Source organism: Nannobrachium achirus, assembly GCF_963921795.1.
Source record: "Nannobrachium achirus genome assembly, chromosome: 1".
Lineage (NCBI taxonomy): Eukaryota > Metazoa > Chordata > Actinopteri > Myctophiformes > Myctophidae > Nannobrachium > Nannobrachium achirus.
In genome coordinates this window covers 34274886-34297920 of record NC_137810.1, presented here as the reverse complement: position 1 = coordinate 34297920, position 23035 = coordinate 34274886, and positions in this window count along the sequence as shown.

The window sequence follows — 23035 nt, the reverse complement described above, 5'->3', positions numbered from 1 at the left end:
AATGCCACAGTCTCGTAGTAAATCAGTATCATACATATCCTGAAGCTGGAGACGTAGGCCTACCGATATTCAGTGATTGGGTCTAATGATCAAAATGAGAACATTATAATGGTGTAGAAAATCTATAAAAAACTAAACATTTCCACGCTGTGACAAGATGACCCCCGGCCACTTTCATTATCACTGAATACACCTTTAAATGTAATACCTACAATTCCAAGTGCTTGTCAGGGTGGGGGTCCCCAGTTCAAATATGTTTATTTTGGGGGTCACGGCCTAAAAAGGTTTGAGAACCCCTGGTATAGAGCATTAACAAATTCATTCACCAGGGGCATTGACAACTCATTCTTATGACTTCCTATCTAGCCAAGCTTTATAAACTATATACTTTTTAAAGAGAAAACAATAAAAAAAAAAAAGAGAATATTTGACTTGGGTGAACAACGTCGAATAGTGACTTTGATATTCGAATATTTGGTGAATGCCCTAGTGCACACACACGCACACACACACACACACACACACACACACACACACACACACACACATATTGTTAGAATTAACTTTATTGTCACGTGACATCACAGATTTACAGGTGTAAAGAAAAGGGTGAAATTAGTCTCACATCGTCATTGTTTCTCATGTGGGGTCTGGGGTCACAAGGGTCCTCCTCCTTGAGAGGTTCCAGGGGGTCCCCAGCTAAATGATTAATAGTTTGGAAACAAATGGACTCTTGTGTGTGTCTGAAAGTGTAAAAATGTAACCAAATGGGTTCAAGGTTACAAGTTAAATTAACACTGACTGAGGATTTACAGTGTAGATTGAGAACCCACCAGAGATTAAAAAAAAAAAAAGGTTCAAATGGGACTGACCATCTGTGGCCTAATAAACTGGAGGCCCTTGAATAACATCTGCAGTTGCCTGGTCTCTGGGTCATCTTGCGGTGTCGCCCATGTAACCAATGCTCAAATCGCCTATATTATATTGTAAGTCAGAAACAAATTCTACTTCACTGGGAAAACGTATTTATTTTTTATTGACGTGACCTTTGACACAATAGTATGGATAACCTGTGAAATATTCCTGTAGAATCTACAGCTGGATTTTCTTTCCTTTTTTTTTCAACCTGTGAAAGTTACAGCTCTATGGACTTTTCAGGGAGATGACATCTGGATCAGAGCTAATACACCTAAGATTTATTATAATGTAGGCTATGTTGGTTACTGCACAGATTACTGACAGCGTGGGCTGCTATGTCCATCATTTGACTATACTGAACATGTCCAATTTATTGTGATGAAGGCCACTACTACTACAAAGGCTAGGCCAAAGTACATTTAAGTATAGTGCTTAAGTACAATTTTGAGGTATTTGTACTTTACTCAAGTATTTCCAATTTCCAATACTTGTACTTCTACTCCACTACATCTCAGATCCAAATATTGTACTTTTACTCCACTTCAATAATTAGAAAACTTTGGATAGTTACTTTGTAGATTTGGATTATTATTTGCCCTATATAAATTTTGGTCATTTGAAAATAGCCGATCTACAAGCTCACAATGCCTCACGATGCGACACATTGTGAGCTTGTAGATCTGTTATTTTCAAAACATTTTAATACATTTGTATATATAATAAGTAGGCTACTTTCTACTTTTGGTACTTTAAAGGAGTAGTTCACCCCCATAATGACTTTTCTATCATTTATTCACACCATGGAGACTTGAGTTCAATAAAACATTTTGGTATTTGTCAAATTCCTACAACAAAAAAAGTTGATTATAGTAAATGTACCCCCATTTATTCCAGATCATCCGGAATGGGGGTACATTTATTGTTATCAAATTATTGTCTTAGAAATGCAACAAATACCAAAAAATATTATTGTTATATATTTGAACTCAAGTCTTCATGGGGTGAGTAATTGATAGAATAAAAGTGATTTTGGGGGTGAACTAACCCTTTAAGTAGGCTACATTTGATACAAATACTTTTGTATCCTATTTTTACTCAAGTATATTTTTGATTCTGGACTTTTACTTTTAATTGGCAGAGTATTTCTACATTGCAGCATGTATTGATACTTTTACTAAAGGAAAACATTTGAGTAGGCCTACTTTTTCCACCACAATAATTGGTCAGACCAACAGAGGACGCTCTTGTACCTCTATTTTACCAAATGAAACGCATTCGCCTCCATTCAACAGATGAGAGCAGACAGAGTCAGTGAAAAGGCTTCCCAGGATTTCAGTTGGTCACCAAATGCAGCGGAGCTGAACAGCAGCCAGGAGGACTGAATTCAATCACTTTGTTATAATTGTTACAAACCTTTGTAACATAACACATAAGTCATTTTGAGAGCGGTCTTCCGAACGAATTCATAAGACAACCTATCGTCAGAAACAATAACGTCTCTGCTAGTGCTGGATCTATAAACGGACAGGTGAGTTGAATTAGACATTTACATGATGATGGAGTTGGCATTGCATTGCTATCGCATTCATTCAGGTTCGTTCACGTGACTGAGTAGACACTAGTAGACAGGTAGGCCTACCGTACTGCTGTCCTATTCATAGACCTAACTAGAATTGACAAAGTCTCTTCCACGACTTCTCAAGTGGTGGAAAGTAACTAAGTAGACTACATTTACTTTACAATTTTGAGGTATTATTACTTGAGCATTTCCAATTTCTACTACAAATATTTCACTTTTTCCACTACATTCTTTTGAAAACTTTAGTTTCAAGTGTGTTACTTTGTAGATTTTGATTATTACTACAAAACATAAATTAACCACTTCAGTCCTATAGGCTATACATTTAGGCCAAATAAATACATTTTTAGGCCTACATTTTAAAAACGTGAAATTGTAGGCTACATTCTGCATAATGATTAGGCCTACTTTTAGTAATTTTGATACCAATACTTTTATACTTCTTGGACCTACTCAAATAAATGTTGAATTCCGGACAAATATATCCTCTTCTTGGTCTGGACAAAATGTCTGGACAACATGATGAATAACATTAGTTTTCACTGAAAAACAAAGTGTCTACCAGCTATGTGTGAGCACTTCTTTGAGATTTTCCAATTAAATGTTCAATTTCATGAACCCTGCCTTCTCAATGCACAACTTCTCACAGTTGTACAATAGCTCATCCTCACAAGCCTTCATCACATCATCACATAGCCTTATAATGTAATGAATCATTGGTGGGGCTATAACAACAATCTGTTGTTACTTGTTCGGCACTTGGACTTTGGTCCAGCCTTAGTTTAAAGTTTTGTTTTAGTTATAATATGTGTAGTTTTATGATTGTCTATGTACATCGATGTATTTTTGTCTCTCGCTCATCCATTTTGTCTAATGTTATTCTTCTTTAATGCATCGTTTGAAGGGTTTAGTCAATTTTGTGACTAAAGGTTTGACAAAGTTAAAGTCTTGGTCTTCGCTCATGTTTAACCACTGCCTTTGTCTTAGTTTTGAGTTATGATGAATCTTACTGTCTCTGGACTGAGTTCAGCTGAGGTGGTTTGAGCTGCTTTTGGTCACTAACACCAAAATAAACATGGCTAAAAAACGACTATTTTATATCCAAGGCCATTAACCGAGACATATTATGTCATTTACACAAGATGGTGTTGATCCGTTAATACCTTTTTCAACACACTGATTTTTTGGAAAATGCAGTGCTGGGCAAAATATAATTATTATTAATATCATGAGACTAAATGGATATCATCTGGGATTTTGGAGGTAAAGATATTGTGATATGTCATAAGTGTTGTCTTTTCCTGGCTTTAATCACAATCAAGCCTTGTTTTATATATTCCAAAATGGTCAAAAACCATCAGAAATAGCAAAGAATATTTACAGTAGGTGCTCAGGTGGTTCAGGCGGTAAAGTAGCTTCAAGTTCACACTCCACCACAGAGTCTGAGCATTTACACGGATACAATGTTTGAGAGAGGGAAGCTGGGCGTGGGCTGGGGGGGGGTTTGTCACTGCACATAGTCCTACGGGCTGGGGTGGCACCTGTCAGCAGAGATTGTTGAACGGTTAGGATGGAGAGGTCCTCCTCTGGTGGGAGCTCCTCACTGGCAGGTGAGCCAGTAAGGGCACAACAGCAGTGGAAGGAATTAGTTGGCATAAGACAAAATTGGACGAAAAAGGGGTTAAAATAATTGGCTAAAATACCGAACTACAAGCTCACGATGCATGGCATCGTGACATGCATGTTTTGAGCTTGTAGATCTTCAATTTTTTTTTATTTTGGAACAATATGGTCACAATATCGATACCTGTATATCATTTGGTAAAAAAAATGATTTTGTCCATAATGCCCTGCCTTATGAAAAAGGCAGTGACAGAGTACAGTGGTTAATTGCAACTGGTCTTCTTAATCATGCATCCCTGCTGGTCTATGTTCAAATCTGTCTTTGCCGTCTCAGAGCTTTTTCTGTTTCAGAGTCAGTAGAAACTGTGATCATGGCATCAAAGCAGGGGTCAGCAACCTTTTTGAAATGAAGTGCACTGTTTTTATTTTCTAGATAGTCAGTGTGCCATGTCAACATACATTTTAATGACACCCCATCAAAAATTTAGACATATTTTGATTGCCTGGACATTGTTATAACGATCATTAGCAATAACCCACCTATCTCCCTCGACTCCCTCCCCAGTCAGAGTTCTGAGTTTTAATGAATGTAGAATTATGTGCAGGATGTACTTTGCTGCAAATTAGGTGACTTAATTTAATTGATTTTAAAAGAAAAATCCAATCTCTCACACTTCTGCCAGTGTGACAATGATCACTTCCCCGCCCTGTGCCAATGTTGGCACCCGTGCCTGAGGTTGCCTACCCCTGCATTTAAGTGTGGTCTGATGAGTTTCAGTCTGTACCTGTGGATTACATTAGGCTACCATTTACCACTGACATCTCTCTTCTGCCTCCTTGTCTTATCATATCACCTTCGGAAAGTGCATAAACACAAAAACAGCCCCTGCACTCACCGAGGCACTAATCATCAAATCTATGTCCACTGCATTTCAGGAATGCCATTCCACAACCAATGCTCAACGTTCAATGTGAGCAATCGGTAGAGAGACAAAGCACACACCAAATACTGTGTGTTAATTTAACTTGTGTAAAAATGGGTTAGGGTTAGCCCTAACAGGATTTCTGACAGCCCCGAAAGCTCCCATTGTCTCAGAACTTTTCAATATATATGTTTTTAAGTTTGAGAGTTATTGACATTTTCACTACTAGGCATGGTCTATGAAGATGACAGTGAGGTGATCCATTTTTGTCCAGTCCCTAACAAATCACTCTGACCACCTGATTGGGTTTTTGGTGATGACGTGGGGTTAGTCATGTTGCCTGGTTACAGTTTGCAGACCGTAGTGTGTGGGTTAATCTGGTGAGAGCGCAACCCCCCGTTCCACCCCCCCTTACCCGTCTACTCAAATTCCATGCCTGGCCTCTGGGGAGCTTGTCTTTGCGTCACTAGCCAGGTCACAAAGCCCCTCAGAGAATATGCTTCTCGCCGACACATTGAAATTGCCATCATCAACTTGCATCATCAAGCCCCCAATGCTTGGCCAACATGTCTTGCTTTGGAACAGACAAAAGCCCTGTCAGCCGTCCTCATTAGAACACAAGTGACAACAGCTATTATGACTCTGGCTCAGAATCTGAGGAAAATACCAACAGGCTTGTTGGGTATGCCAGCACCTCACCGGGATGCCCTGAAGCCTGAATATTAACACTTGATGAAAAGCATTCATGGTGGCTTGTTGTTCTCAGTGGACTTGTTCTCCGTCGATGTTCCCTTTTCAAAATGACGGCATCTGAATTGGAAGGTGAGAACAGACTCAGAGTGGGCTGATTTGATCTATTATACAAGTATGTTTTAGTATTTCGTATTAGTACTACTAAACATTGAAAAAAGTGTTGCGCTGTCAGGTCATTTGGTAGGAGGTTTACAAAAGGGGCCAGTTAGTTACCAGGGTCATAGATGTAATGCTTCATTTATTACTCCTTCAAAGGTGACGACTGTGTCTCGCGCCAAAAATTGCATGTCTTCAAGCTCATTTCACATTGTGGATGTGACATGTTGTGAGCTTGCCGATCAGCTATTTGTGGCATGCAACACTGTCGTACGACGGACTATACATCTGGGTTCAAGAGTTCATTCTCGAGTCATGAAGGTGGGTGGAGGCAGGGGCATTCCCCCAATGTTTTTGTTGTGTTTTTTTTGCTCCAGAATGAAAGGTCTGGTGGACAGGGATGGGGTGATGACGTCAACGAGACGCGGGTTGCCTGGACAACCGAGTGGCATAGACAGAATTAAGGCACCGCGTCCATGTTATTGGGTTAGCAGGATGCTGCCGATTTATTCACGCTGGCACCCAGCACGATAGCTAGCGCTGGTCTCTGTAAACACCCGTCATCACATGCAAATTGTCTGTCTGCCCATACGCTAATGGGAGAAGAATGAAGTTCAGCCACATACAGTATGTTCTGATAAATGACATTCTTGATTAGACTCACTAACCGATTAAAATGAATAGAAAACTGCTGGCCTGAAAACAGCATGGACTAAGAAGTGTCACAATCTAAATATAGCTGGACCATTTAATTTTAATGCATTTCTTTGTTCTGCAGGGGAGCTCTTAGAAATGCCAGGAGCTACAGAGTGACATATGTTATGCCTCACCCAGTGAGAGGCACCTGCAAATTGCTTTGTGGGATGAATGCTCTTGAAAGGACTTACTCCCCTGGGAGTGTTTCGTCTGTCATATTGGAGACAGGGGAGAGAATGACGAACACATGTTATTTTTGGAGTCTGTTATCCATTTAACGTAGGCAAGGTTTAGTTATTAAGTATTCACACAGACAGTCCAAGAATGTATCTTCCCTTTTATAGAATCCCCCTTTAATTGATTTGGGTAATTCAGTTAGATGTATTTATCAGCTTTATTTTATAGCGCTGGGAAATGGTTGGTGTTAAGGCTCTGAATTAGTCTTGGGAGTGTTTGGGGCGTTGCATTAATTAAACCAATAAAAGTGTCTATTCCCATTGAATTAGTCTTGCGCTTTGGCTAGGTGCACTTGTGACATATAACTTAATAATCACTTGCGCATTCTCAGTTATGTTCTTCATTTAAAGCACCAATTAAAGCATGTGCGTCCTTGTGTCGGAGGAGGCGGTGTTGTATGGATATATTAACAATTGTTCACGGTTGTCCATTGAGCAGCGACAAAGAAAGCCGGGATGTAATCTTTCTCTCTCTCTCTCTCTCTCTCTCTCTCTCTCTCTCTCTCTCTCTCTCTCTCTCTCTCTCTCTCTCTCTCTCTCTCTCTCTCTCTCTTTCTCTCTCTCTCCATGTGACTATGAGCTGATAGATCCTTATATCATATGTTTGTCTTTTTGTCATACTTTGTCAATGTTTGAACTATTGATACTTTCAAGGAGAAGTGGCATTATGCTGCCTCGGCAAATCTCCTCTTGGCATGATGTCCTTGTGGTCGTGGGTCATTCTGTCACCTGCTCAGTGTGGGAACATGTAAAGTCACCCCATGGTATGATGTCACCAAGTCCATGAAAATGACAATGTGGACCGCGTCGTGTTAACGCAACAGAATATTTATAGACTTGTCCTTATCTGAGCCTACGTATCCTCTGTGTGCTCTCTGGCCTCTAGAATACAGTTCCTCCCTGCAGGTGCATCTCCAAGGTGTGTTTTCACAGTGTCCACAGTCCAGGGAATGAGTCTCCTGAAGCATAGAGTCATTCAGTTTAATTACATTCAACTTGATGTTGGGCATATCAGCAAGAATTTAGAATAATAAAAAAAAAAAGAAAAAAAAATCTATCCACGATTTTCCTACGCCCCATAGTGCATTGCGCAGACGTTTGCACCGATCTTCCGCCGCCGATTTACAAGCTCACAACGGGTTGCATCTGCGACGCGACGTGAGCTTGTATGTCTGCTGTTAAACCCGGATGTTTGGTCCTGATAGTCTCCAGTAAACCCCCGGGGAAAATTGTGGATACATTTCAAATGATATTTCCTGATTTTGGGGACTTTTCCTCCATTTATTGATGGTCAGTGAGAGGGAGCATAGGGGAGTCACATTCAGCAAATGGTCTGTCTGGCCCTGGAGTCAAACGGGGGGGTTCAGTCAGGCATCAGAGCCTATGTGGTATGCACTCGGCTGTCGGGTCGCCCCAGACATTGTCTGAAAATTTCAAAAATAGCAGATCTACATGCTTGTGAGCTTATAAATTGGCTATTTTGGGTATTTTCAGAAATAGGGCTTAAGTGGTTAATCACATTCCCTCCTCCATGTCCTTTTCACCCCTGAGGCGGTTAACTGGTACATTGCCTCCCTGTGAGACTCGCTTAGCACCCATGTGCAGTTTGGTCTTTGTGGATCTTTTAGCTTTATACTTTTACTTTGTTGCAAATCAGTTATTGTCGAAGTATAAATCAGCCATTCGAAAGCTTAGAGCTGTCTAAAGCGGGCAAGTCATGTAATGAGCACTTCTAATTGATGTTGGCTCTGCTCAGATAACAGACAACAACCTTTAACTGCACAGCAATTGTGTCTGTTACGCGAGAGGGCAGCTACTTAGTTTGGCTATAACTTTGCTGCTAGTGAGGCTTTGGATAAATATATGTTATGTAACTCCTTGGTACAGTAGGATTACTTCTAACCATGCAAATATCGTATAGTGCTTGCTGCTTGCTACATATATAGATGCCTGGGTCTATATTATAGGGAAGGTAGTTGCCATGTGGTTACAGTGCCGTTTACACCGACATTCCCCACCAACCCACACCAAGATTGGACTGCACCTCTGGCAAATTATATGCCGGACAAGGAAGTAAGAGGTTGCTTAGCAACTGGGAGACACAGTGTGTAATAAAACATCTTTGGTTTCAGCTTTGTAAAATAACAGACCCCTCACTCGCAGTTCAAGGCACTGGTTCTTAACATCAGGTCTGGGGACCACCCGCCATATTAGCCAACCATATCCATTTTGGGGTTTAAAATCAGAAATAGCCTAGGCTATTAGCAATAAGATGGACATGGAAAATGTACAGTTTTGTCTGTTACTAATGTGTGAACCTACTATATTCAAAACCGTTGAATAGTTTATAAACCCATATTTACTCTGGCACTTAGGAAATTGACATAATTGGAGACCAAAATGTTGAATCTGTTTTCCCTACCATTTTGGTCTGTATACAGAGAACACCAAATCCCTCTTTGAGCTTGTAGTGAGAATGGTGAAAGTGGTTGGATCATGTCAGCAATGGACAGTTCCGCTGGCCAGACAGCCAATGTCAGCCATGTTTCAGATCTTTATGACAGGTTGTTTGTCTGTTGCCACTTGCCAGGCATTGAATAGTAAAGCCCGGTTTATATTTTGTCGTACGATGGTGACACAAAAGGTGGCGGCTAAGTATAAATTATGCATTAGCCAATACAGTATGGCTCCTGTCCTCCAAGTGGGCACACTAGCTTTGTCTGTCTTGCTTGTACACACCATTTCATCTACTGGCTTATAGATGTGCTGTCTGCACATTAATCATTATTGAAGCTGAATTATTTAACTGATTGGGTGCTTTGCTTTCCTGCTTATAATCATCGGATGTTGTGTGCTTGTACCTGTGCTGAATTCTCCCTGAAATGTCTTCACCAGAAGGTTGTGATGACTCTTAGCCTTATATGTTTCCTTGCATGTTACATAGCACTAATATCTTTTACCAGATGATTTGCTGTCACTCATCTGCTTATATAAGTCACTATTTAGCTAATTGTCACCCTGTCTCTTAGCAACCCCTACACTTCCCTGACCAAAGCCATCTGTAACATCATACAGCAGCATTCCGGGTCAAATAGGGTCCCTTTCAAAGGCAGTGTAGCAACCCATGTAGCAAAATGCTGCTCGTTAAGCAGTCACTTTGATATATGAGTTTGATGTACTGTAAGGAATGTTCTTGTATGTAATCTCTGCCTTGGGTGCTACAGTATAAACTTGGCTACATAGATCACTCTATAAATTGGAATACTGGCTCTCAAGGCTGGCTCATTTGAGGCTATTCAACTCAAATAGCTCAATTACAGACTTTGCAAGTCGCTCTGGATAACAGTGAATAAATTGGGAAATTATAATCAGAAGTGATATATGTAAGCAATTTACCCCGAGTGAGAGGACATTATGCTCTGATAATGTCCTGTGTGAGGGGGTGATCGGACGAGGCGAAGCCGAGTCCGATAACACCATCACTCAGGACATTATGAGAGCATAATGTCCGACCCCGAGTGGTAAATAGCTTTTCTACCACTTTTTCCCTTATACATGAAAGAAAACACATAGTTGTAACTTGCAAGGATCTTAAGTTACAATCATTATTGCCTATAAAACTTCCGCGAGACAGCAGATAGTTCCACCAACAACATCTTCTACTCACCAACAGATGGCGCCAACTCCATACTAATCCATGCGTCTAGCTTACAGCTAAGCTAACGTCAGTTAGAAGTACCGTTCCGGCCGTAAATAGAGGCTGTTCGCTTCCAGAAAGGCATAGGTTCAGAGAAAAGGGGCTTTAAAGTTGGCGGATTGCATTGGATCCAAATAAATCGGCGACTATAGCATGCACGTTAGTAAACATAGGACCGTTGCCACGGTCATTTGTTGGTTGGGGGAAAGGTGTTCCGACTACCTCCTGAAGTCCCCGGATGTACACTGAGGCGCATTGATCTCGGACAAGTCCTCACACAACTTTGCGGCAGTTGTTCTGTCATAACCTCCGGAATTTAGCCAATAAGAATCCAGTATTTGAACACGTGACTCGAAAAAGTGGTAGAAAGAGCCACGGTGCCCTGGCTTGATGCCCAGTTCTTAATGAGTCAATGTGCAAATGTCTATGTTGGATAAGTGAGCATGCACAAATATTGCGTCTGCTGTGAAACCTCTCCTGCATTCTATATCAGAATGTGCTGTTTCTATAGAAAATATAGGCATTAAAACCACACAGGATACTTAGACCACAGGCGTAAACATTGCACTGGTTTCACAGGAATGTGGTAAAGAATGCTGGTCGTCTGACTAACCAGCTGACTGGCAACCATGGCCGCCTCCACCCACCACAGTACAGCACCACCCGTGGTCACCAGCTCCCCAGGATGACCAAGAATAGTTGGAATGCAAAATACTGTGGTTTGGTGATGAATTCAATTTACAATTTAAGCATTTGGCAGATGCTCTTAATCCAGAGCCATTTACAATAAGCAATACATCAGCATCAATATCATGTCCAATTAGAACCAGGGGTTCTCAAACTTTTTCACGTCAAGGACCCCCTAATTGGTATGTATTTAGCCACAGACCCCCATCTCATAATAATTTGTGCTAGGGACTCTCGTATTTAAATTGTTTCCCCTGGGGGTCCCTGCACACCTCTTTGAGAACCAGTGCAATAGACAGGCTGTTGGTTGTCCTCTCCTGAAAGGACTAATCACTGGTAAAGTAAGCTTGATTTGTCCAAAGCTCTGGTCCACAAGGCCTATAACCATTCCCTCTGTTTACATAAACCATTTTTATTAGTTGTAATTGATGAGAGTAAAGAACAAAGGAAACTCATTTCTTCTAGTTGTGGTAGACAAATCGTTGATTGATTGATTGATTGAAGACTTTATTAGTAGTTTTTATAGGGAAGGTACAGTTTCACTACGGTACAGTTCACTGGTACAGGTCAACTAAAAGGGGATCCAGCTTTTTTACACAGGAAACCTTTATGTATCTCAAATAACATTGTCAATCAACCATTTTACACTCAAATCCTGTAACACACAGGAAGTTGCTGTACATATTTTTCTAATAGCTTTCACCCACTCGCCCCCAACAATCCTTCTATACACATTCACTGGAAAATCTGACTGTGACTTTCATTTGACTACATTCTTTGACTCTTCTCAAACAGGTCAGTCCTGGTCCCCAGTTGAAAGGCTTGTTTGTCACTATTATTACAACTAGTGACCACAGCCCAAACTGTAATTGAGAGAGGGCATAATCAAGTTTCAAACATACCTCAACACTCCATGCATTATTAATTATCATGCCCATTCCTTGTATGTCTTTCATTCATGTTTGCCTTCATTACAGCTCTCTGTAAGATGCTGCCCTCTGCTGACAGAAATGCATGTTAACACTACCTATGCATGTTTTTTCCCCCCATGCTTTGGGGGACGTGTACTGTCAAAATCCGGTCTGGACACTGTGTTCATTTAAAATATCTCTACAAGCGCTTCACTTGACATGACATGATAATACAGCTGAAACATCTTGTAGATGGCTAAGTTTGTCTGGCTTTTGCTGCTATCCTATAGTCCATTGTGTACATGATGTTATGTTTTTAATTTTTTATAGACAAGGGATGGGGAGGCATAGGGAGGGGTCGAAAGGACAGTGGGCTTATTTTCAACACGTCGGTTTGTTGTCGTAATTAATTTTCCTTGTTTATTGGTAGGAACACTGTATTATTCCCCAATGGAGCCCTAACACCAGCCAACATCCAAATGCTGGTCAAAGTAAAGTTTGCTACTGGTATATCTATGACGTCAATATTGTTTGGAATTATTTCTTTTGCATAAATGAAGTTGGTAAGTATATGGGGTTATTTTAGTTGATGTGTGGTGTAGAAAAGCCAGAGCAATTTTTCTATTCTGATTCTTAATTTACATACTTTTCTTCAAGGAACCTGAATTATAACTGCTGTTTTACTGTGATGCATTTTTCATCCAAATGATGGCAGTATAGGGCACCATATCAATCCCTTGGCCCAAGAAATCCATGTACAGTTGAGTTTACTGCATATCTGCTCCTGACACTGACATACTGACATTAGACATACTGACAGTATATGCAAAAACAATGCTCTTATCCTTATAACCTGTGTTATAGAGTAGGACAGTTATGTGACATTAACAGGTGGGTGTTTGCAACTGAATTCGCATCAATGTGTTTGATAGTATTCAATTGTATTCTAGTATTCCATAATATACTGGAGAAAGGCTGTATGTAGGCTGGGTGGTAAATAAACAAATAAATAAACAAATTAAACTACCTCAGTTGACCCAGTTTAAAGTACATTGGCTCATCACTGCTATATGTCTAATGTAGTTAGAAGATAAGGGATGTAGGTGACTATTTTGCTCCAAACGTACAGTATTTAAAATGTGATGTCATTGGTCAGTAAAAAGAAAAAAGAAGAAAAGCAAACAACACAAAACTGGGTAAATTCTATCTGATGGGCCTCCATATTGCCCAGCAAAATCAGTTTTGGGACATAAGGCAATTTATATTATCTACTATCTATCATAACATGAATTCTTGATTCTTGAATGAGACATAGTCCTCCCCTGAATTTATTTGCCTCCACCCCTGGCCAAACACCACGTTGTGGGTGCCAACTCACTGGTTTAGAAACATTTCAGGGGCATGTGGAAAGTGAAAACATTCCATTTAGTTGCAGCACCATTGAAATTGATCCACAGCCCCGATGCCAGTGCCAGGTGTCTAACAATGGCTCCTTTTCTGGAGCAGTGCAGGTGTGATGCTAATTGACTGCAGGGCCTCTGTGGCTTCTGCACAGTCTGCAAGGAACCAGTGGTGTGAAGTAACTTTAGTACATTTACTTAAAGGAGTAGTTCACCCCCAAAATGTCGCATTCCTAAGACAAAAATTTGATTGTATTGAATTTAACCCCATTGATTCTGGATACATTGATTCCGGATGGGGACCCAAATGCATTCGGATCCCCATCCAGAATCAATAGCGGTACATTTATTAATACATTGTCTTAGGAATGCAACAAAAAACTAAGATATTATTCAACTCAAGTCTCCACGGTGTGCGTAATCAATAGAAAGCAGGACATTTTGGGGGGGAACTACACCTTTAAGTACAATTTTAAGGTATTTGTACTTTACTAGTATTTCCAATTTCCAATACTTTTACTTCTACTCCACTACAACTCGGATCCAAATATTGTACTTTTACTCCACTACAATTATTTGACAACTTTAGTTACTTGTTACTTTGCAGATATAAATGATAGTATTATAAAACATGCATTAACCACTGTAGCCCATCTACAAGCTCACAACGTGTCACATTTGTACTTTTACTCTTGGTACATTTTGAATACCGGACTTTTACTTGTAAGGGTGACCTCACACTGAGAGTGGAATCCGCGTTCCGCCAATGCATTTCAATGAGAAGGGAGCGTTTTTTTGCAGAAATCCTCTGCTGGCATGAAACCGCTTCACTCTCATTGAAATGCATTGGCGGAACGCGGATTCCACTCTCATAGGTACTTTGGTGTGAGGGCACCCTAACAGAGTATTTCTATTTTGAAGTATTACTTTTGCTTGAGAAAAGAATGTGAGTACTTTTTCCACCACTGGCAGGAACAGACATTGTACTCTCTGTTGATGGGCAGTCTGCAGTCAAGTCTATTTTCATAGATTTACATTTCTTTATGAAATAAAAAAAAGGGTCCAGAGAGTTTACGCTAATCAATAGTTCATACTTCACAATGAACATAGTTGTTTCAGTTCATCAATTAAAGAACTACATCCCAAGAGGAATGTGAGATCTATTGTTGTTTGTGTTGTTTACCTGAGGGTCATAATCTCCGCAGTTATCTCTGGTGTGTGAAAGGCCTGATTGTTGTGATCGTTACATAATTGGAATGGTTTCTGTGAACAATCCGTTCTGAACAACACAGACTGTGGTATAAGTGTCAGTGGGTGAAATCAAAGTCCCTGGAAAGCTACGGAACTTGAGTCATTTTGGGTGTTTATTTTACAGTTGTATACATTTACCCATTGTTGTTTAACTCAAGGGAAGACATAGCCTTGTCTTCCACCCTGTTTCATAACAAGCATCCGTTCACCCACTCCTCCATTTCCCATACTCCTCCTCACCCTGTTTAGCAATTGCTTGGCAGGAAGTAATGTGGTTAAAGAAAATGTGATCGCCTGTTCTTATGCCTGGCAATCAGAGTCCATGAGCCAACACTTTGGTTTTGGCCTTTAGCAGGGTGGAAATACAGGGGGCGGGGGGGTCAGATCTTTGCTTCTGCATGTACAGCTGAGCACCTTCCTTAGAACTAACAGCATGATTCTGAGATTCCCTCCTTGTAAATTGTGGGAAAACCTGTTTCATCTAGGCATTCATCAAACACATTAGACAGTCTGTGGGGAGGCTGTGCAGTGTGCACGCAGGCTGCTGGTTGTCCTCTCCTGGGGGAACTAATCACTGTGTTTACATGAATCATTTTCGTTAGCTGAGCCTGATGAGAGGAAAGAACAAAGGAAAGTGGTATCTGCTAGTAGTTGTGGCTGAGAAATCAATGGTGCAACCCAGTAAAATCCTACATGTTCACTTTATCTTAGAGTGTAAAAACAGGGTCAGTTTTTACACTAGTCTCAAATCATAAACACTCTGTCCATTTCACACAGCGGCTGTGTAGCTGAATAAAGGGCAAAGAGGATGTCTGGGGATTGGAAGGATGCAGGTTTGACCCTCGGCTCACCCAATGCAATTAACCCCTAACTTCTCCAGCTGGCGCTATAGGGTCCACTGCTCCTAATAGTTAGGATGGATAAATGCATAGGACAAATGCGTTATCTCTTCTCAAACAGGGCAGTCCCTGTCCCGCATTGAAAGGCTTGCTTGTCACTCAACTATTATTACAGCTAAGTAGTCGTTTCAAACATTACTTCATCAATCCATGAATTATTAATAATCACACCCATTATTTGCATGTCTTTCACTGTTTTACTTCATTGCTGAGTTCCCTATGATATGCTGCCCTCTGCTGACAGAAATGGAAGTGATGATAGATTAACAGCAAAGGCATCAACAGGTCAAATAATTCAAGCGGCATTGTGTGATATTGTTGATAGTCACAAGACCCAAAAATGTGTTGTGAAGGTTTCACTGAAACTAAACAGTAACTATACATGTTTTATCCTTGTTCTTCCTAAAGCATATATTGTCAATGTCCAGTCTGAGGGCACGGTCACACTGCACACTTTTCTTTCCCCACAAAAATCCATTCCCATTGAAATGCATTGGCAGAATCCACCCTGATAGGTAGAATAACAGTGTGGTGTGTCCGTGCCATGATGGACATCTACTGCCTAATTTGACAGGTTAACACAACGGAAACAGCCTGCCAATAACAGACGTTTGTCTGGCTTTGACATTGTGAGCACGTGATGTACTTGACAGACATGAGGGGTCAGAGGGTGAGCTGGCTTGTCATTATTCCCCTTTTTTATTGGTAGACCCAAATTAGTTATAACACCAACCAACATCCAAAGCTGTTAAAAATGTACTCCAGCCATTTATTTGGTGTTTACTTTATTTACAGACATCAAGTTGCCTTTTGAAATAGTACAAGGTTCTAGCAAATCTGTGGCATTCATACCTTGATAATACCTCAGATCAGTCCATGGCATGATGTTCTACTGTTTGATCAATATAAAACGTGTTATCAATATAAAGTTGTTTAGTCATATAGGGTTATTATAGTGTGTTAATGTGTAGTGTGAATAATGTAGAAGCCAGAACAAAATTGTTTTACTGTTTTACTGTTATGCATTCCTTCATCCAAATGATGGCAGTATTGGGTAACATACAGTATTCTCTTTGCTCCCCACAAAAATAGAAAGGAAGAAAGAAACTACATACAGTTTACACTAGTCTACAGCATATCTGCTCCTGGTTTGGTTTACTGAGATTATTATCCAAAAAACCTTGCCCTTATCCTTATAACCTGTTATTGATAAAGACACAGTCTTGTGGCATGAACTGGTGGATGGCTGAACACCTCAGTTGACCCATGCAGTTTAAATCACAATGGCATATCACAGCTATATCTTCTCATGCAGTGCGAATAGAATGTGATGTACTGTAGGTGATTATCTTGCTCCAAAGGTACATTTAAAATATCATGTCCTTAGTTGGTCACTAAACGGGTTGATTCTTTTAGATGTATATTTCCCAACACAATACATTTTAGGACAGAAGGCAAAATCTTTTGAAAACACAACTGGCACACCAGCCCTACCCAAATTTCTTTGCCTGCACTCCTGTCCAAACACCACCTTTTGGGTGCCAACCCACTCATTTAGTAACACTCCATGGGCATGTGGAGAGTGAGAATATTTCATTTGATTTTAGCAAGATTGTAGAAAAATATCTACAGCCCCGGTGCCAGTACCAGGTGTTTAACAAAGGCTCCTTTTCTCGTGCTGGGCAGGTGTGATGCTAATTGACTGCAGAGCCTCTGTGGCTTCTGCACACTCTGCAAGGAACAGACACTGCACTCTCTGTTGACGAGTACAACATAGTCTTTTCACCTAAAGAGGAGCCAATAAATGTTTCTTTATCTAAAATTAAACAGAGATTCATATGATTCATTCATTTATGAAATAAAATAAGGGCCCAGAGGGTTCTTTGCTAACCAATTAGTTGATATTTCTCAAGGAGCATTGTTGAAATGAGAAGTATTTACAAATACTGTATATATAAATAAATAATAATGCACCATCCCCAGAGGATGGTGAGGTCTATTGTTTGTGTTGTTTACCTGAGGCCGATAATCTCCTCAATTATCTCTGGTGTCTGAAAGGCCTGATTGTTGTGACCGTTACATAATAGAATGGTTTCTGTGAACAATTCATTCTGAACAGCACAGACTGTGGTATAAGTGTCAGTGGGTGAAATCAAAGTCTCTCCCAGGCTAAATGGAACTTGAGTCATTTTGAGTGTGTTATTGATGCGCCTGCATGTAGAATGCACTGTATTGTATACATTTACATTCACTCAATGGAAGATTTGAAGCCCTGACTTCCATCCTGTTTCATAAGCATCTGTTCATATATGGGCATCTTCCTACCTCTGCTTTGTTGGCTCGGTTCCGCTACATCCGTTTCCTGAACAAGCCTTTCCACCTCCCACACTCTACTCCTCACGCTGGTTAGCCAAGGCTTGCAGGCAGGAGTGGCTCTCACACCATTGCAGGAAGTAATGTGGTTAATATTTGTTTGATGGCCTGTTCTGATCACGTCTGTGAGCCAACACTTTGGTTTTGTTTTTGAGCAGAGGAGGGGGGGGGGGGGGGGGGGGGGGTCTCTGCTGCTTCACGTGCAGCTGAGCACCTCTGAGAACTGTCCGTGTAATTCCAAGCTTCCCTCTTTCTTGGAAATGGTGCTGGGAAAACCTGTTCTGATTTCAGGGGATAGTGTAACACAGGCAATGGATGCACTAGTCTCTACCACAGCCAGCCCCTCAAGCAGTGGTGCTCTTTGTTCCAGTGAGTGTAAACCACAGTATATAGAAGACTTTAGCCTTTAGCATGTGGTTCACTCAAATGCAAGGCCACGCCAACACCCCACCCTCACCCACACCCACACGCACACATGCACAAAACCGGCATGCTTCTGGCTACATAGATGTGCAACATGTGGCTTTTAAGAAAGCTTTTCAGAGTTCGGCTCAGTGGCTCCCTTTTTCATGTCAAGGACTCCCAAATTCATATTAGGCCACACACCGCCATAGACCACCATTTGAAAAGATTTTCTCTGGAGTTGTTTGTTAGATTAGATGGATTAGATGAACCAATGTAAATGGTAGTGAAACCCCCCCACACACACAAGCATTGGAACCCTGGACCCACTCTGAAAATCATTGTTCTAATCTAGAGGTTTACAAGATTAACGGTATTCATTCGCCAGAAGTGCCAGGTTCTCTGGAGATGCAGGCTGCAGACCTTGTGTGTTTGTGGCTCAGATAGACCCCCCCCCTCTCTCTCTCTCTCTCCCTCTCTCTCCGGGCACTCTTAATTTATGCAGCTCATGCCTGTTATGGCCTGCTACATCATTCTGCACAGCTGTAATATAGACCTATAGTATGAGGGGCCTAATGTAGAACAAAGCAGCTTCATCAATCTTAACGCCACAGCGCATAAAAAGTGCCACCGTCAGGCTACAGCAGTAGAGACAGAATCTATTTGGGACAGCACTTTTTTCTCTCTCTCCTTCTAATCACAGCTGAAGTCCCCATTAGCCAGACAGTCTTTTATTGTTTTCGGTTCCGCTGAAAATTCTTATCAAAACGCGTATTCACAACCAAAGAGCATATATAGTCTGTAAACAGTGCCAGAATTGTTAGTATGTATCTGATGCATTTTAAATAACATTGTGCCAGCTGCACAATGGTAGTGGTGTGAACTGTGAATGCATTCTCTACATGTAGAGACCAGGGACGTGCAGAGAATGTTAGAGAGGCAGGGGCTGAAATTTCGAAAAGGGCCTTTTGGTGAAAACATCAAAAATAGCAGACCTCCAAGCTCACAACGGTGACAACGCGTAGCGCTGCGACGCGTTGTGAGCTTGGAGGTCGGCTATTTTCGGTGCGTGATACCACACTGAACTAAGCATAATCAAGTGAACACTGGAGATGTGGCGTAACAACATAGATTACTACACAGAGAGAGGACAATTCTTTTAGCGTGTATCTAATTCACACCAGGCTTCAGTTAAGATCCGCCCCATGGATCTTAACTGAATTGGCTGAACCGGAGGTAGGGGGGGGGGGTGAAGATTTACTATTCTGTCCATAACGGCACTTAAGTCGGTAACGGCGCTGAGTCGGCTCATGCGACTGTCGCAATGCTCGACACGGTACTCGCTCGTACTCGCTCGCTAACGCTCCTTTCAAGAACCTAACTGAACCCTGGTGGGTTGAGGAATCACGCATTCTTTTAATATAAGATGCTGCATTCAAGTTCAGGAGAGACTTAAGGCAATTCTCTTGAATGCTGCCTTCAGGTATGGCATGGAAAGAGGGCATTTGCATTTCATTCACCATAGTAAAAACTGCATTCATGGTCTGGAGAGTGTTAACTGGGGAAATGGGCCCCATGCACTTGTTGCCTCCCTGCACCATGTTATCTAAACACCTACGTGTCAGAGCAGATCTAGTTTCCAGGAGATCTGATGACAATAACCTGCTGGACCAGGGGATGACTGGACCTCTGTGCATGATTGAAAACTCCTTTGACATTTCGATGTTGTTTTCCATCGCTTATGATAATGATTACCTAAAGGTCTTTGCGACCTTGCAAAGCCAGGTTACTTGGTGTGTGTCTGCGTGTGTGTGCGTGCGTGCGTGCGTGCATGCGTGCGTTGCTGTGTGTGTGTGTGTGTGTGGCGCGTGCGTGCGTGCGTGCATGCGTGCGTTGCTGTGTGCGTGTGTGTGTGTGTGGCGCACGCTTGTGTTTGACTACTGTTTGTTATTGCATTCCCTTGACAGTAAACAGAATGCACAAGCACTTTATCTGTACTTTTTTTTTAAATTATTATCTGTGCACATTATTTTATCTGTGAACATTGTGCACTGGGAGTGGGAGATACCTCTGCCACGTGTCTGAGAGGAGGTTTCCAGACAGACTTGGAGTCATCTTCAGTGTGGGAGTCTAGTCGTTCAGGGAATGTTGGCTTTCGCTGAACAGACACTCATGACTCTGGCTCCTACAGAACGGCAAGTGGCGAGAAGCTGAAAGTGTGGCTCTGCCTGGAAAAATGTGCCCAGCCACTAGTTACATGCTTGGAATTCTTGTTGTAAACTGCCTTTTCTGTTGCCTTTTGAGTTCTCTCTTTTTTTTCTCTAAGTCCGTCTGCAGCCTTTTTTCTCTGCCAGACAGGGGAAAAGGAAATATTTGCCCAGGCCAGAAATAAGTTAGTTTTAATTGCATTGCTTAGCGAGTGCAGTTGGTGGTCTGAAGTGCTGTAAAAATGTGCCTTTGATTGATGTTCATTAGGGGAGGAACAGGGCGGTATTCTGCTCAGCATTGCAGCCGCGTTCCATTGGAGTTACACTGTTCTCCAAACAAACCGCTGCAACCGACTCTCAAATACCTTCCCTGTGAGATCCTGGTAGATGCTTTCAATGAATACGGCATTATAACGTTCCAAAATGCCCACCATTTGAAAAGGACTTGTTTGACCTCTCTGCTGTGCAGTCTGAATTGCATTCACAGTCTGTTAACCTGGGTCATGTAGGGAACCGGTCTTGGGAAGGTGAATGGCTTATTCATTTCCTTTTGGGAGATTAGCAGGTTTAACAATGCCATGCGATGCAGAGATCTCTGGCCCTTTGTTTCTGTTCTGCTCAAGGATCATATTCACGTCTCTCAGGTGAATGATTTACTGTAGCATATGACAATGTGAGCTTTTCGAGGAACTGAGCTGTTAAGCGTTCCCTCTTCCTGGTTGGTAAGCTAGCAGCAAGTTTAAACAAACATACAGCAGTTACTGGATGTCCCTGTCCTCGGAGCTTAGAATGCATGCATGTGTTGTGCAGGCCTGTGCTTGTGAGCACGCTGTTATTTATCTGCATATATTTCTGTTTTTATTGGCATATCAAGGACCATTGCCCCCAACCATGCACTATCTAGAGATTCTGCAGATTTTCTGCAGTATTCCTTTCTTGTTTATGTGCTCAAGTTCTAATTTGTTCTCTTTCAACTGACAGTACAGATGCACACCATGTGTTGTGCAGCTGAGTGTCCTGAATGTTTGTCTGTATTGTATGGATCTGCATCTGATCTGACAGGAAAGAACTCCTCAAGACCTGTACACGTGTTTATGTCGCACCTCATTAGAGTGGGAGTCAATTACTCTGCACCACGGCCTACATTGAAGGATAGGCACATACACGGACATGCACACACGCGTGCCGTGCACACAGACATGCGCACGCAGGCACGCACGCACGCACACGCACGCACACACACACACACACACACACACACACACACACACACACACACACACACACACACACACACACACACACACACACACACACACACACACTGCTTGTTTAACTCATATTTATCTCAAGGAAATTGAACTTTGCCCAACCTTAGGAACTAAACTTAAGGACTTTCATTTTCATCTTGACACGGTTCTGTTCCAAGAAAAGAGCCGGAAATCACATGGCATGCATCCATAACAGGACATTCCAAAGATCATCCTGCTGTATATTAACTACAGTCAGTTCAATTTAATTCACTTTTCTTATAGTGCCAAATCACAAGTTGTCTCAAGGCACTTTACATATACATACTTTTACCCCCAAGGAAAAGCCCCTTTAACTGGAAGAAACCTTGGGTGGTCATCTGCCTTGACCATTTTGGGGTAAGAAAGAGGGAGGGCAAAAGATAGAGGGGTGACAGCAATAACAGTAATAACAAGTAATATAATTATTGCAACAATAGTAGGTATAACAATAGTATAATATTATATATACTGTAATTTAATGGTATAATATAATATAGTGGTCAACAGTGTTCAATGGAAACCCTAGATTCGCAGCCAGAGGTTCAAAATAATATCCTTGATCCGCTACCGGGGTCTGTGATTACAGTCACATAAACTCCAGGGAAGGGGTCCCCGGATGTTGAGTTAGAGACAGGTTTAATGGTGGGACATGCACGCATACAATATTAAAGATATGTATTGATTGGACATGATGAACCTACACAAATCAAGAGGAAGAGAGGGTTGAGATGGACAGGGAAAGAAAGAGGGGAAGGAGAGCGAGAGATCCATTTTGTTCAGACCATGCAAAAGTGTGCAAATCCACCAAAACATTATTTCTGAAGCGGTGAAAGCCGCTTCCAAGGAGTGGTCCAGAATGAACAGGTTTTATCTGTCCCGTACATCCAGAATATTTGTGTCCCGTCCGTCCCGGTCTGATGATTGGATGATTAAAAATGTCCAATGAGACCATACTTTGAAGCTTCACATGACAATTCTTTTTTTTTTAGAAAAATATGTATGTCCCGTGCGTCCAGAATTGAGGATTGGTCAAGCTTCACATGACAATTCGGCCCTCCAGATAAAATCATTCAGAATTCAGAATTCATAAAA